The sequence below is a fragment of the Daphnia pulicaria genome, chromosome 4, assembly GCF_021234035.1.
Source record: "Daphnia pulicaria isolate SC F1-1A chromosome 4, SC_F0-13Bv2, whole genome shotgun sequence".
In the NCBI taxonomy this organism is placed as follows: domain Eukaryota; kingdom Metazoa; phylum Arthropoda; class Branchiopoda; order Diplostraca; family Daphniidae; genus Daphnia; species Daphnia pulicaria.
The window spans coordinates 19,948,272-19,961,555 of NC_060916.1; the positions used below are offsets into that span (position 1 = coordinate 19,948,272).

Sequence of the window (13,284 nt, forward strand, 5' to 3'; positions counted from 1 at the left end):
TTTTCAGATCAAATATGGTAATCGATTTTTGAACATTTTTTTTGGAAAAAGTGTTCAATCCGCACCCCATATTATGGGGTGCGAAACGAACACTTTTTCTAAAAACAATTTTCAAAAATCGATTACCAAATTTGATTTGAAAACAAATTGAAAACCGATTCGAATATTGAAACCAATTATAAAATAAATTCAAAAATTGAAAATGTTTTGAAAATGGTTTCATAAATTGAAAATGATTTCGAAAAATGAAAATGAATTTGAAAAATGAAAACGAACCTTTGCCGGAGGTGCTTTAAAGCAAAAGCAAAGGCCGCTGTCGTTTACCCGGCGGGCGTGTCTCAACATTTTATGTCCTCATCGAGCGTAAATGTATGATTAACTAAGTGATTCTTTTTTTTAGTAGAGTCGCGGATATTAGCGACATATTTTGTCTAATGAACATTATAATGTAATATTTAAATCGATGTTTACTCAAGTCTAAACTACAATATTTTCATCCATATACATGTTTCAACTGATTAACCAGCGCTTATTTCACGTATCTTATTATTGGTATGGGTACGTATTTATATTCTGGAAACGACCAGTAAATTCGAAGACAATACAGTATCATTTGAGATTACTAATTCTGCTTCGAGGATCATCATCTCAAAAACAACCTGAGCTCGAACTCGAGCTCGAGAACCTGATGTTTTTGATATATTGAGTCCTCAATAGCCAGTTCTGTTAAATCCATGGCTTCAACCGAACGATGATGAATTTTCAACTCAATTGATCTGCTTAAAAACAACATTAAAACAAGATAAATATATACTAATTGAAACTGGTAACTTGAAATGGCAAAAGTCACCATCTTCTAACAGCAGCGTGATTAGCCCTAATTTCTTGACTGACAATAATTTTCTCGTATAGTATACCTCTGCTAATGAACAGGAGAGTTCATTTTCTCAATTAACTGGATAAGCAAATGTACATTAATGCAAGAAAGAAATGAACGGAAAACTGTTAATAGTACATTCTGTTTAATAAAGTAACGGTCGATTGCATATTCTATCATACGTGTAGGCCGGTCAAGTCATATGGACATATTTATTTATAAAAATTATTTTCATATAAATTCACATTTATTTTTCAGAAAAAAAGGGTGGAGAGACAGCCATTCAAACCGGGAAAGTCGAAGCACAGGTTCTTGTGTACATTTCTCCTGATTTCTTTGCCATCTCTCTTCACGCTCGACCAGACGATATCGACCTACATAAATATTGTTTCTTTTTTTTCTTTTCGTTTTTCTTTTGGTTGTTGTTGGGATGGAGCGAAAAGAGAGTGACTTGATACGATAAAGATACAAGTTTTTTATTCGATTTATTTTTCTAAATGTTAAATATTTATTTGATTCAGTCGGTGTTTTGACTCGGTGGACGAGACCCACTGCGGAATATCGGCGGTTATCTGCACTTTATAATAAAAAATAAAGGCGAAATAAAAAAGAAAAGTCAAGAAAAAAAATTCGAAATAAAAAGGTCATCGTCGAGGTGAAATGGCTGCAAGGTACCGGATATGACGACGAAGCGACACGTCCTATTATGCCTGGCAGGAGGAGCCAGTCGTCCCATCTGATAACCTTTCCTTCTCTCCATCTGTAATATCGAAAAAGAAGCGCCGGCAACTCTCCAAAAACTCTGCTGTGGGCAAAAACAAACATTTGTGTGAGTGAGGCAGAATTTCTTTTTTTTTTCTTCTTCTTCTTCCCCCGTTGGCTTTTTTCGTTTTCCAGACACGTTGCACAGACCGATGCGCTTGGATGAAACACGCGCTCAGGTTTCCTGCTGCCCTTTTTCTCCGTGATGCGGGCAAGAGATCGAAGACGTCGCCTCGTTTTCACATGTAATTCACTCAACAACCAAGTCAGCGCCCAGCAGCGATTTCTTTTTATTATTTTCACAGTTTACACAAATTTGGAGAGACGAGCAGTTTATTGTTTGACGCCGCGTTTCGCACACTCTTCATCATCATGCCAAAGTCGTTAGATTTCCCTTAACGATACAATAATATCGCAGCATTGTGTAGAGAAGAGGAAGAAAAAGAAGGCCCAGCAGCGAGACTGGGAAGTTACGACTATGGAAGCGAGTGCTGAGGTCGTTTGCGCTGCCTAAACGATGATGGATCTTTTCTTGGAGCGGAGGAGAAAATGGGCGAGGCGGATGTGTGAAAGGCGCTTCATCTTTGAATAAACACAGATATGTTGTACTACTACCCTCGCACTATCCCTGTGCTCATCAGAAATAAAACAAAACGAAAAGAAAAGAAAAGGTCTTCTGGTTTTCACTAAGAGTTTTTACGGCCGTGTGCTGTTCTGTCACTTTCGAGACTCACCCTCCCCTGAACCAAATAACAACACACGCAGAGCGGAGCTAGAAGAAATATGTATAACTTGCATGTGTTCAGTGTCAAAAAGTATTCATCATTTCGGATAGCGGTGGTGGTGGTGGTGGTGGCGGGAAAAGGGTCTTTGAAATGTTTTGAAATTCGAATGCCACAAGTCTTTCAAGACTCTCAAGTGGCTGGCAATATTTATGCGTCTTGTGATACGCCGATTGGATTACTATTCAGCGCAGTCGTTATTTACGACTGCTGGACATATTTTCTTTACGAGTGGGAAAACCACCCTCCGTGGAGAGAGAAACCAAAAAAAAAATGGGATAGGCTGATGATGCTGGGCGCTGGCCCACCTATACAGCAGCAGCAGCAGGAAAAGGGGAAAACTCAACAGAGAAAAGTACTACAGAGATCCATGTCTGTTTCTCCTTGTCTGATCTGTACTGATGACGCTCCCTGGCCAGAGGGCTTCGACGACAGTCTGCTGGCCTCCTTATTATGTGAATGCAACAATAGCATAACGTGGTATATATTGGTGTTGGTTGCCAGAGTCCGGAACACACAATGAAAAAGGAGGGAAAAAAAAGAGTAATTTGAAGATCGGAAATGATAAAGGTACCTATATGTAGCATCCAGCAATGAATATGCAGCGGTAGCCGTCCAGCAGTCCAGCAACTGGCCTCTATACTATCTACAAAGTCCGTCGTCCTCTTTCTCTCTCCTGTGTACACACAACAGCAGTCGACAGAACATGTATATAATATTATAATAAAAAGGTGCTTTTCCGCTCGACCAGAAATGATCTTTTCATTCAATCGACTCTATCCATGTTCTCTTGCGGCGCTCTCTATATGTACCTTATACATCTCTCCCATGCTTGTAGACTACATGGACTACTACTACTCCTGTGTGTAGTACAAGTAGTAGTAGTAGTCCCACTTGGAGGAAAGGCTGCCCAGGGCAGGCCCCCACATCCCTCCTTTTCTCTCGTTCCTCCTTTTGATTACCAACAATAGACCCCTATGGTTATATAGTGCTGCTTTCAGGCCGTCTCTCTCTCTCTCTACTGACGTACACAACGTCCGACAACACACACACACACGAAAATCCATACATTTATACAGGCAAAGACTAATGCCCTCCCCGGAAAAAAAAGAAGAAGGGGGAAGAACTGAAGAAGAATAAGAAGGAAAATGGAGAAGAAAAACGGAATAAAGAAAATAATAATAATAATAGAATTGAAAGCTAGAGTTTGCCTGTCCTCCTCCGTATTATAGGTACAACATATATATGTATACGGGAAACGATGGGAGAGATGAATCCTCCTGCCTCTGAGAGATGCGTATATACCTTGATGATGGCCACAGGTAACTCGAGACTTTTTCAAGGATCGTGAAGAGAGAGAGAGAGGGGGGCTCCGGAGAGATTCTAGTTGAAGAGTCTCTTTCTCTTTTTATATGGGCCCAGCTCTCTTCACCTTTTTCTTGTTCTCGGTGAAACATCAGGCCACAACAGCAGCTCACCTTTTTTTTCTCTCCTTGGGATCTAGACAACATTCCTCCGGTGTAGCTCAAGCATGTGTGTAGGCCTACACTACACACACACATCGAGATCGTTTTACACCACTCACTTAAGATTTCTGAACAAGATCTTCTTCTTCTTCTTCTACTTTTCTATTCAACCCGATTTTCAACGTATATAATAAGAGAAGCTCTTTCATTTATCTCGTAAAGAAACTTCCCTCTTATATTGTCTGCCCCCCAAAAAATATTATTATCGGTCGTATAACCCACGGTGGACATGTGCAAAACAATTATCAGCCAGGCTTATATTCCCGTTTTTATTTTTCTATCTACTATATCGTTTGATATATTTTTTTGTGTCGACGAATCAATTTTTATTTTGGCCTCGTTTGTTCCCCAAAAACGACAGCAGCAGGGGGAGAACTATATCAACTGTTTGAAATTAGATATTTATGTACCTCTCCTGTGTTGTGTGATGGGTCCTTTTTTTTCCCCTTGCTGCTGGATGATGGGAAGGGGGGCGATCGTCCGATGGATTACCACAGCATGAGGAATTCGATGATCGGCTGGTTGAACGCGCCGGAATGAGAGTAGTTCTCCTCTTTTTTTTATTCTTTTTTGGTTTGGGTTGGTCATTCGATACATCACACACGCAAGCTGCTACTCTACGAGCTTCCTATTTTTTTATTTGGTCGGTATGGCGAGCTGCTTGTATGCCATCATCACATTTTTCGAACTGTGGCTTTTTTTTTCCTCTCCAGCAGTCTTCTGTTTTGTTGTCTCGAAAATGCGCCATATGCGCCAGTTGAGACGCTCTGTAAAACAAACACATTTGGCGCAAACATTGTGTAGTAGTATATAGTTTATCAGAATTCCGTCCGTCCGACACACAATCGCTTATGTATGTGTGTGTGTGTGTCATCGCAACGGTCCACAACACATTGCTCCGAACGTGTATAACCCCTTCGGTGGCGGTTCTCACATCGACGATCGGAAAAGAAACCGGTCGAAGCGAATTGAAAAGTTTCTTGTTCGCTTTCCCATTCCGAAACTTCCGCTTTTTTTTCTTCTCTCCTCTTCCGCTTTTTTCTTTTCATTCTATTTTATTCGATTGAATGACTATATCTACACACATCACCGGTTCAGTCATTGACGGAATTTTCCTCTTTTTTTATTTGTCGATTGTTGATTGTGTGTGTCGTCCCCATTGGATTTTAAAAGTCAGTGCTGTAGGGCCGTGGATTATTTTAAGTTTCTCACATTTGTCGCGGCGTCAACCCCAACCCCATCACTAGACTATATACTTTCGATTTTTCATTATGTGTGCTCAGAGTGTGTGTGCTCTCACTTTATACACTCTGATTGAACGTTTGAAAAAGAAAAGGAAGAAGAATCGAAAAATAAAAAGGAAAAAACGCTGCTGCCCAGTTCCACTGTGTGTATACGTATCTTTCGAGAGCTATAAGGGTGAAACCAGAAGGAAGGAAGTGTCTGCTGTCTATATACTATACTCCACATAAAAAAGATAAAATGTGAGCGCTGGATGACGATAGACTCAAGTGGGGAGGCAACCCGTCACATATATAGTTCTCTCTTCTTCTTCTTCTTCTTCTTTCTTTCTCCTTTTCTTTTTATAGGAAATACTTTTATTATATATATTGGAGGACGGCACGGCTCTGATATTCTCCGGGAGCGAATTGGGCGACCGACGAGTGCGCTGCTGCCGCTGTGTTAAAGAGAGATTTCTTTTCTGACGGTACTTCTTTATATATAGACTCTCTCGTGTAATAGACCACCTTGCTGATGTGTGTACTTTGAGAGTGTGTATGCCCAACTCTCTCTCTCCTAGCTGCTTCTCTCAAGTCGTGTACGCGTAGAACCTCTCTGTGACTTGTTCGACTGGAACATAAACGGCTTATAGAAAAATAAGAACTTTGGAGATTGATTCGAAAAAAAAAAACGTTATACAACAATTAAAAGGTTTACCAGCGGAATGAAGAAGGAAAAACCTTTCATTTACTGTGCTCTTACCGTTGCGTCAATGTCCGGACCCCCTGCCGGTCCGTCCATAGTACAAGGTAGTAGTACAGTACAAGACGAGAGAGAGTGTAGTTATAGATAAAATAGTTTGTTTAGTGGCTTTTAACAGACTAAGAGATCCGTTGGACTGGAATAATCACATGAATATGTGTGTGTGCTGTGTAGAGACTAGAGAGAGCCGAAGAATGGAAGGGAAATGTTTTTAGTAGGCCTATATGAATGCAAAGAGTTCCAGCAGCGCTATAGTAGTCTGCGTTGGCCCTCCCCCCCTTGAGCGCCATATCTATAGGTATAATATAGATATCCTAACTAGAAAATATTCCTTGATATTTTGCGCGCAAAGGTGAAAAAAGCCCTTTCATTCATGGAACATATTTGATTGTTAAGGACTTTTTCATGTTCCCTTTTCATATATATACGACGGCATACATACTATACCCTATAGTGCACGTCTGATGTATAGTCGTTCGTCTATTAGTACACACGCACTTTTCTTCTTTTTTTAAAGGGCCCCCGATGATGATGAAGAGGGTAGGTATGCCGAATCTTACATAAGAGAGGACGGAGAAAAAAAGGAAAAGCCGAGGGGGGTTCGACGACTCTTGTGCGGTCTCCTGTTGGGAGTCGTGAATGTCTAAAAATAGAAAAGAAAAGGTGGACCAATAAGACACAAGAGCTTCTGTTCTTCCAACAAGGACCCGCAGTGCACAGGAACTCTGCTGCTGGAGAACGGAGGGGCGCCGCATAGAAATGTAATATATAAGAAAAGAATGTCGAGAGAAGCTATTTGGGCCCCCTCAACCAACCAAATCGGCTTTTTTTTATTCTTATTCCTATTTCTTTTTTTCTGTTAAATGTCGCACGGCAATTTTCCGCATCGTCTCGCTCTCAAAGTGCAAACACAAAACACACACACACACGGGGTGAAGGATAAAACGCGGCGGAGGCCACTCGAGTCGATCGGTGAGAGCGGCTCGTCGTCGTCGATCCTGTACTATTCCTGTTGTAATAAAACATAATAAAGCTCGCGCCACGGGGAAGAAAAACGTTCGACATTCTTTTCTGATTCGCCTCTTTTCTCAACGTGAAATGTTAAGGGCGCGGTGATGATGACGCGAAACAAAACAAGGGGGGATCAAAATGCCAGGACCCCCGACATTCGACTCCTGAAATTGCATTGGTTCATTCTCCCTGTTTTTTAAATAAAGAGAATAGCTCGTCGGTTTTGGGATAGAAGAAGAAGAAGAAAAAAAACGATGGGACTCGTGAAATGTTGAGATGATGATCGAAAACCGCGCGGCTCTTATCCGTTGCGTATATAATAGTCTGCCATCATCACGAGGTATATAAATATACACCCATATAACGCGCACCAACAGCTTTTTATTGTCCTCGAAAAGCTGCTGAAGCTCAGTCTTGACTTGTTAATCGCTGGGACATACTATACGGCAGCAGCAGAGTCTCTCTTCTTCTCTTCTCTTAGAGTTCTATCCGATCCCTTTTCATTTTGACCATCAGAGACCGTTTTCAGCGCGTTATAGACCGCGGTCTCATATTTTTTAGACCTCTTGGAAACTCTTTTTAATCGGCAAAGCTCTTCATGACACACAGTTAGACGAACGACCGACTCAAATCCAGTGCAAAGGATTTGACGAATCCCCATTGAATCTATAATATTAGCCAGAAGGTAAGAAATAACGAAAGGCTATTGCAAAATGAAACCGTTGCGTCTCTTCTTTTCTGTAATATAAAATGTCGACAACGGCTGAAATTCCTGACGGAACTAAATACTTTTTTGTTTCAAAAGCGGCGCGGTTGTGATGATGATGCAATTTGCGGTCAAATTATTACGGCCCCCGGCGGGAAATTGTAACTAGTTTAAATGTATATTGGGCGATAACTAATTGACGGTGTGTCAACCCCGACGGTTGCATTTCCTTCCGCACCTTTCCGTTCGTTTCGAACTGCGACAAGGAATGTCGAAAAATCACCCTCAAAAAATGTAGACGAAACATTTAAATTTCTTTTTCATTTTTATCTTCCACCAGCCAATTGTTGGGTTTCCGGTTTAGTCACACAGCGGATAGGCTGATTTTGTTATTTCTTCATCAAGTTAGTTGAGATATAATTTAGATTAGCTTCGCTTTTGGATTTCCCCCGAAAAAATGCGGATAAAAAAAGCTGGTCGGAGCTATGGGGGGAAATTAGATCGGCAATATAAAATGTCATCAAAGTGAGCGGCCGAATGAAGAAAATCAACAAGAATCTCCGCCCGAGACGATTTTGTCTTGTGAAAATCGAGTCGCGTTCGTTAAAACTGGGAACGATCTCGTTTCTCCCAAAAAGACGAGCCCATGCAGCTACGCTATACACAGCAGCAGACTTTGATGCCTATTTTTATATGCAAACGACGCGCCTTTCATTTCAGAAGAAGAAAGAGGATCAGTTTATATTTAGTTCCGGCCCCTTTGGCAACAAGGCATTCTTCCATCATTGCATTTTAGGTTCAATGAAGGATTGTTTGAAAGGAAATAAATATAGTACTAGAGAGTAGCCTAGGAGCCTTTTTTTATTTTTATTTTTATTTTTATTTTTCATTTTGTTAAAAGAGGCAAATTCCAAACTGTGAAAGGGAATCGGGTTAAAAGGGAACAAAAACTCATCAACGGCAGACGGGAAAGGAAAATTCATTCCTATATGTACGTGAGTGAAGAAATAAGGAGAAGAGGAAGGCTGTTTTAACTCGTCTAACAGAAAGAGGATATAATACCGGACTTTTGGAAGGATTTTTTTCCCGGTAGGAGAAAGAGAGGGGGGGAGGTGGATGGGCGCCGGGACTGGAATGAGTAATAGGACATGGTGTGACATCGGAATCGGGAGTGCTGCTGCTGCTGGAAGAAAAAGGAGATGTTGGTGACGTATGTGCGAACACGGCAGGAGGAGCGGTGGTGGTGATGGCGGTGGCATCTTAATGAAAACATTCCGGGTACCGCCTTATAACAGATCCTTCCCCTCTCTCTCTCTCTCCTTTTGGGACATTTGGATGGCGGAATTCCTCCTTCTCTTTTCGCTTCCATCTCTTAGAGAGCAGAGCTATCTCTTTTTTCTTTCTCTCTCTCTTTCTCCCGTGTGTACACCAGCTCAAAAACCCCTCTTAGCTCTAGCTCTTCCACCCACCCACCAACGACCTCATCATCACACCCTCATTTCAACAGAGACGCCCCCGAACCGATCCGGCCGGCTCCTTGCGTGTGCGGTGTTGAATTGCTCGTCAAGGAATCCGCTGAGCAGCTTTTAGTAGCGTCTTCTTTATAACCGCGACGATATAGCGCACAGCAGCGGAATAAAAGAAAAAGAATCTTAACGCTCGGAAAAAATGTGCAACGGCAGCCGGAATCGAAAGAAACGAGCGACGGCCATGAATTGGATATGCGTGCAATTTGAAGGTGAGAGAATAGCTCTCCAGCACGTAGAGATACGCATATATAACGTATAGTATAGTATCGCCATGATCTATAAATTTCGATCCTATTCGTGGCGAAATAAGAAAAACAAGATGCCAACCAACCGGACAATGAAACTCTTTCCATCATTGGACAACTTTTATTCAGCTCTACAGTCTACACACACACACACACCGCGAGCAGAAAATGTCAAATAAGGGAAATAATCCAACGTTCATGTAACTAAAAGGCAACGTGAAACCCAGTCCGATCATTTGAGTGATACCGACACCTTTACAAAGCTGCTGCTGCTGCTGCCCAATACACCACGCACAATGTCCTTGTGCTATGCGTCGGTTGCTGGAACATACTATAGTTTTTAGACATAATAATGAATGATGACATTGTACTGTAAATCTATGATGGATGACGTAAATATTTTTTGAGAGAATTTTGAGTTGGGTAAAAGACTCGTACAGAAGAAGAGGGGCGGATCGCCGAGTTGTTGTAAGAGAGAAACAACACAACAATCGACCGAGAAATTGGAGCCGCCGCTCCGATGTACACGCGGCAATGCACACCTATGTGTTGTGTGTGGGGGACCCAGGACGCCCAGGTGTTTCATATTGCAAAAAAAAAAAGAAAAACTGGAATATTTTAAATGATGGGGAGTGAAAGAAAAAATAAAAGCCACGTGTGTTTTCCTTTTTATTTCTTTATTTTCTTTTAAAAATGGAAATGGAAAACACACACACATACACCGGAGACCCAGCACTGGCATATAATCTAGGCGGCCAACACCTACAACATTGGTAGGTACAGAGAGAGAGACTGGAACGTGCTGTGTGTTGTGTATACGCCCACCAGAAAAAGAGGCGAAGAGATGTCAAACAAAACGTCTTTTTCCTTTTTTTCCTTTTTCTTTTTTCCCTAAATGAAATCAAAAACAAGAGAAAGAAGAGGAAAAACAAATGTCGAACAGGTAGAGAAACCCAGGACAACAACCCGAAAAAAAAAGTGTCCCTTTCTTCTTCTTCTTCACTGGAAATGATTTACAACGTAGATTAGATTAAAGCTAATCATATCTGTGTATAGCGCAGTCGAACGTGCACCGGAATATACATCTCCTTATATTGAAGTGGAAAAAAGGTGCACCTCTCGTCCTACCCCCCTCCCCTCCTGCTTCATCAAAGAGCAGAGCAGCAGCAGTCATCCAGCAATAAATCAATAGCCTATTTGTTGGCAGCAGCAGCAGTGTGTCTGGATGTATTCGTCTCTAATGCATAATTGTATTTATATATATCTCTTTCTCTCGTTCCATTGCTGGCCGTGGAGGCTGAGCATTGCTGCTCGCTGCTGGCCCGCCCGCCTGCTGTGAAGTCAGTTGAATTGGTGAAAAACAGAGGGGAGAGATGAAGAAGAAGAAGAAGAAGAAGAGAAAAGGGGTAGAAAGAGAAACTGCCGCGCTCGTTAAAGGTTTTCAATCCAATCGAGTTTCACGTTGATAATAGCGACGCGGGCGCTCTCTTACCCGTTGAAAGGTACGTCTACTACTTCTACTACTCCGACTACCAGCATCGCAATATGAGATCGAGAGAAGAGAAGGAAAGGTATGTATATGTACGTACAATTGAACATGTATAGTACGGATGGAAGGGGATGAAAAGAGAGCCCAGTATACATCAGGAGCAGAAGAGGAGTCGAGAGAGAATATAAAGAGAAAAGGGAGAATCCAATTGAGTTCGAATGCACACACACACATAGGAGAAATAAGAACAGGAGCCAGGGCAGCTCAGCCAGGGCCTCCACCTCCTATATGTAGAATGCATTGGATGCTGTGCACTCACTGCATGCACACATGTGGCGTATATATATTCGTTGCGTTCCCTTAAAGCGCTCCTGCTGCCAGAATAGAACAGGAGGGGGGGAGTTGATGGTTTAAATAGATATTGGCCCAAAGAGAGAGAGAGGGGAGGGCGCGTCCAGGTGTGCGCGCTGCTCTAACACAAACATAGCGCAGGTTTTTGGCACCCGCCATTGCTCCGCGCTCCGCTTATATTATTCCCCCCTTCTCTCTGCTCGATGATGACGACACAACCCCTTTTTTCCTCCTCTCCTTCTCTCTCCGCTGTAATGGAAAATACAAGTTTTGATCCTCTAGGAAAATGTGTGTGTATATACTCACCTCTTATATTAAAGTTTGGGCCCCCCACCCACCTATATAGGTATATACAAACAATCACGGACGAAATGGAAAACGCGCACGGAGAATCCGGCGCGACAACGTTGACGTAGTGCACACACACACACGGTGGAGAATGTTGTTGTAATGTGTGCTGGATGGGAGGGTTGTTGCATGAGGAGAAAAAAAAGGGAGGGGGGAAGGAGCAGAAGCTTAAACGGATCAGCAACAATCAGCGGGAACGGGCGCACTGCTGGCGTTCGTTTATGTATGCCCCAGTTCATCCCCGGTGCACATTGAAGTTTACCCAAGTATGAGACGAGCCCGCCCGCGTAATAGTAGAGTAGCTACTTTTCTTGTTTGTTCTTCATTCCCGTTGATTCATAAATCCCGGGCCGTTGCCCCCCGTTTTTGATTGGCTCCCCCGTGTCCTAATTAAAAACGGAGAAGAAGGAGGAGGATATGAAATTAATCCGCTGGGGCTTTTAATCAAAAGAGCACCTCAGGTGAGTGGGAAAGAGAAAAACAAATCTCTTGCTCCTCTTTGAAGAAGCAGAATATTTGAGTTGGCGAATTGCACGGGAAACGCCGGGCCGACTGAAAAGGAAAAAGGTGATGGATTTCATCCAGACACGCGCCCCCCTTCCCTATATATACGATGATCGGCTGCCGGATTGTGCTGGGCTGCTGGGCCAGTAAAGATAACTTGACTATACAGAGCCCAAACACACACACAGGAGAGAGAGAGAGGGAAGGAAAGTATATACACACACACCTCTAGATGTATCGGAAAAAAAGCTTCCATTCAGAGCCATCTGCCACGTACAGATCGCCAGCAAAGCTTTTCTGTATACACCACCGACCCTCTTCTTCTTCTCTCCACCAAACGATTTCCAGTCTTTTTCCTTTTCCCTTTTTTTTGTTGGTTGTTGGATGGATTTTTATTGCCAGCAGAGAAAAGAGTCGCCCATTGTTACCACCACACATTGGCTCCGATAGGTATAGACATATCAGGCACCCCTCCGCTTTATACAGGAAAAATTGGAAATACATATGGCCAATATGTTGGGTAAAATCACGGATTCAATTAAAATAGTTTTCTTTTTTTTCAAATAATTTTGAAATAGGCTAATATTTCAGCTGGCTATATTGATCAAAGCGGTAATTCAATTCTGATTTTAATTGACAACGTCGCCGTGTTGGTTGTTGTTGGTATCGACGTCCGATATTCCGAAAAAAAAAATGAAAAAGAAGAAAAGGAAAAAGTTTATTTCCTTTTCTACTTAACGCACGTGCGAGCTCCATTTATCCTTTTGTGTTGGTTGGAATTGAAATTGTCAAGTTCAGCCAACAAATTCTCAGTCGTACTTTTTTTTTCTTTACTTACGTGTATTGTCAATCTCGACGTCTATCTAATGCCAAGTCTAGATAGATATAAACTCGATTTGATCCAATTCATTCAAATGGGATGTGTGGGCTCACACCCAACCACGACGACACTCTGCTGCTGTTGTATATATCAAACGTCGAGCCAGTTGAGATTTATCCGGCCAATTCAAACTCACGACTTACAACAAATAGTTTGATTAGTTATAACGCAGGAAATCTTTGCTTGTTTATCAACCTCACTTGCACAAGCACCGACAATTGGCTGATTCGAGCCCATTTATATCAAGATGACACGAGTCTAACCGGCAGCGGCAGCCACGAGCAGCCGGCC

At 42.2% G+C, this 13,284-nt stretch overlaps 1 long non-coding RNA gene across 1 annotated transcript; it reads left to right on the top strand.

Moving 5' to 3' along the window:
• The first annotated feature begins 1,447 nt into the window (after positions 1–1,447).
• On the top strand, positions 1,448–2,294 carry LOC124338578. The gene is made up of 2 exons (XR_006917885.1): positions 1,448–1,706; positions 1,775–2,294. It is a non-coding gene; the product is annotated as an uncharacterized LOC124338578 (long non-coding RNA).
• The last annotated feature ends 10,990 nt before the right edge of the window (positions 2,295–13,284 follow it).